The sequence below is a fragment of the Saimiri boliviensis genome, chromosome 4 (genome assembly GCF_048565385.1).
Source record: "Saimiri boliviensis isolate mSaiBol1 chromosome 4, mSaiBol1.pri, whole genome shotgun sequence".
Lineage (NCBI taxonomy): Eukaryota > Metazoa > Chordata > Mammalia > Primates > Cebidae > Saimiri > Saimiri boliviensis.
The window spans coordinates 142359512-142363487 of NC_133452.1; positions in this window are offsets into that span (position 1 = coordinate 142359512).

The following is a 3976-nucleotide window of genomic DNA, read 5'->3' on the forward strand; positions in this document are numbered from 1 at the left end:
GTGAAATGGACTTTGAGGAGCTTTATTTACATGCAAAGGGCAGCAGCTACCCAGCTGGCTGGTCGAGGCAGCCGACCGGATGTGCCCTTCTGCAGGCCCAGGGTCTCATCCTCACCCGCCCTCGGCAACAGTGGCCGTTCATTTTTCCAATTATGGGGAGGGTGAGTGTCTCTTTGTGTGTTTATTGGCCCTTCAGCTTCTTCTCTTCTTCAAATTCCTTTTCTTTACATCGTATCACTCCCCATGGGACTGCTTGTCTCACGGTGATTGTTGCATGGGCAGCGGCCAGCATGTCCTCCTCCTTGTAGGACCGCTACCCTGCTGGCACACCAGCGGGACACCTGTGTTTCAGTTGTCCCTGTTGGGACGGTGTACCCCTGCCAATTCCCACCAGCACGAACTGTCCCCAGATGGAGAAGCATGCTGGGAAGGCCAGACTCAGCTAAGATAACGGCCAGCAAAGATAAAGAGAAGCTGTCTTCTGTCGGGGGACCCTGTGCCAGTTTGTCAAGACTCAGCCAAGGGCTTGTCTGGACGAATGAAGTCCGAGCTGACTTTTGGAAGTTGAGAAAATGCAGGGAGGTTATAAATGAACACCTCTTGGGGTTGAGGGGCTTGGAAAGTAGGACTGTGGCCAAGAAGGGCCCCAGAGGCAGGGCAGCCCATCCGAGACACGCCCTGGGGAGGTTTCCGTCAAGTGGCCTTGGTCTGGCCCGGGTCAAGGTCCACTCTGGGAGGCGGGGAAGACTCTTCATTTTCACTGTTAGTGCTCCCTGTTCTTTGTCAGTCCACATACCCATCAGAGCATGCTCTGTGGTCCACATTCTTTTTTTTTTTTTTTTTCTGAGACGTAGTCTTTCTTGCTCTGTTGCCCTGGCTAGAGCGTAGTGGCACCATCTGGGCTCACTACAGCCTCTGACTCCCTAGTTCAAGCAATTCTCCTGCCTCAGCCTCCCAAGTAGCTGAAACTTCAGGAGCTCGCCACCATGTCCAGCTAATTTTTTGTATTTTTAGTAGAGACGGGGGTTTCACCATGTTGGCCAGGCTGGTTTCAAACTCTTGACCTTGTGATCCACCTGTCTCAGCCTCCCAAAGGGCTGTGATTACAGATGTGAGCCACTGTTCCCGGCATTTTTTTTTTTTTTTTTTTTTTTTTTTTTTTTTTCTTCTAGATGGAGTCTCACTCTGACTCTCAGGCTGGAGTGCAGTGGCCCGACCTTGGCTCACTGAAACCTCTGCCACCTGGTTCAAGTGATTCTTCCACTTCAACCTCCAAAGTAGCTAGGATGATAGGCTCCTGCTACCGTGCCCGGCTGATTTTTATATTTTCAGTAGAGATGGGGTTTCACCATCTTGGCCAGGCTGATCTTAAACTCCTGACCTTGTGATCCATCCACCTCGGCCTCCCAAAGTGCTGGGATTACAGGCATGTGCCACCACGCCCATCCTATAGTCCACATTTTTTCTGCAGTTTTCTTCTCCTCCCTCCCCCACGTACCACCATGGAGGCCGGCAGGTTTCTCAGTAACTTTCTACATGGCAGCCTTGTTTCTTGTTTACCGCATGCAAAGAATGACTTCAGTATTCCAGCTTTAAGGAAGGGTCTCCTGCTAGACTGCCTCTTGAGCATTTTTTAAATTTCTTAGTGTTACGTAAACAAAATGCTTATGAAAGGGAATGCTGAAAATCAAGTCAGCTGTTTCCAGAGACACCTGGTGGCTTTTTTCCTGGCCTCTAAGCTCTGCTTAGCTGCAGGAAGATACTCAAAGGTGCAGCACCAGCCTCAGAAACACAAGGACTGCCTGGGGCAGCCCAAGACCTCCACTCTCCACTAGGGCTGTGTATCTCTCACTGCGCTGCTGGTGGGGCAGCCCCAAGTGACTCAGGAAGACGCTCGGCTGCCCAGCATTTTAGGAGGCCTACCCAGCCTACAACAGGCGCAGCTGCAGGGCCACCCAGCCTGGGAGTCCTCAGGGCCGGGCTCTGTGCTGTCTCCAGGCACGAGGAGACATCTGAGACTGCCAGGGTAACTAACTGGAGCTCAGCTGAAGGAAGCTGAGCACTACCAGCCACAGTCTTTATGGACCCATCGGTCACCACCTCTTTCTTGGGTTGGTTTGCCATGTATACGGGTGTGTGTGCAAACACACACACCTATTCACCTGGTTCCCATGGGGATTTAGTGTGAAATTCTGTAGATTCTTTCTCCCACTTACAAAGCAGCCTGTGTGGACCCAGAGATCTGATGATTACACTGGGACCAGCCTGGGGGAGGGAAAGCGGATCCAGGGACCCAGCTGCCCCTGAAAGAAAGGCTGTGTTTGCGGTGCCCGGGGGAACATGTATGCATCTTTGTTTTAAGTACAAGGAAGGGAAAGTGACTTTCAGGAGCCCTATTGCCTAAGGCTTAGGGAGAAAACAGATTCTTTTTCCTGTTTCCAAGGAAAGAAAAAAAAAATCCATCAAGCAAATGATTCAAGGTTCACCTCCCACACGCTCCCTGGATAAATTGCAGGATGGTGGTTTATATGCAGTACTGTGCTGGCTCCTGAGCCACTTTGAGCTACTTATTAAGCGCCACTACTTTAGTGGGGACAAACAGTCTTGTAAATAACAACCTCATAGCCAGTTACTGACATCAGCTCCATCCACAGGCTTCAGGAAATTACTTCCAGTCACATCAGCGTATTTCTTTTTAATGTCTCAGGGAAAGGTGTGAAATTGCTCATTCCCAGCTCATATTACATTGACCCGTAATAGGAAGATATTGCTTTGCTCTGCGCGCGGCAGAACGTGGTCCCCTCTGGCCCTGCCTAGCCAGCTCTGAGCTTCCGAGCACCAATCCAGAGTGCAGAGCCCCGCTCTAGCCTGTCTCAACACACCTGAAGGCTGTCTTTTATTTGGAGCTTGTACCTTTTCAAGGCAATTTTGCCCCTGGAATGACCAGGGGGTGTTTGCTTTGAGTTGGGGTAGTTTTCTCCTTTGTTTGAAGGAAGGGTCCCACTGTTTTCTCTGGGGTCTGCTGCTGCCTTGGAGATAGGCTTCTTGCTTCTTAACAGCTAAGCAGTTGGAGAAAAACCAACTATTTCTTCCTTTCACAGCAGTGTGTTTTGTCTGGAAAATTCAAAGCCTAACTCTTGCCAGCAGTCCTGGATACCTGACGCCCTGCAACCCCCCTGTGGTCGTGCAGACACTGAATGCTCCCGGAAGCAAACAAGCCTGCTCTAACTCCCTTCCACCCATCACAGCAGGTGGCCAACTGCTTTAAAAGTTTATAGTGCAACCATTTTGTGCAAACACAGCTGTTTGGAATATCTGTGTTTAATCCACGTGGATTTGATACGTCTTCTCCGGACAAGGGAACCCTTTCCTCCTTCAGTGTGTGATAGGAATGGCCTGAGACATGGAGTCAGAAGCTCCGGGTCCCAGCTCTGGCCCCACTGTGAGCAAGCTGATTTCTCTGAACAATTGTCTCCATATCTGTAAAACATGCATTCCCAAAAATGCCTAATTCAGAGAGGGCAATGAATACAAAATGTATTTGTTCACAAGAGATACTGGAGATGTCTGAAGCCACTTCGTGTCCTTTCCCAAGCGTGGCCTGCAGGTCTCTCAGCCACTGGCCACTGAAGTCCAGCTCCTGCCAGCCAAATGGCTCAAATGCTTCAATCTGAGTGGTTTGTTTTTTTTTTTTTTTTTTTTTGATGGAGTTTTCGCTCTTGTTACCCAGGCTGGAGTGTAATGGTGCGATCTCAGCTCACTGCAACCTCTACCTCTTGGGTTCAAGTGATTCTCCTGCCTCAGCCTCCCAGTAGCTGGAATTACAGGCATACGCCACCATGCCTGGCTAATTTTGTATTTTTAGTAGAGATGGGGTTTCTCCATGTTGATCAGGCTGGTCTCAAACTCCCAACCTCAGGTGATCCACCTGCCTTGGCCTCCCAAAGTGCTGGGATTACAGGCGTGAGCCACTGTG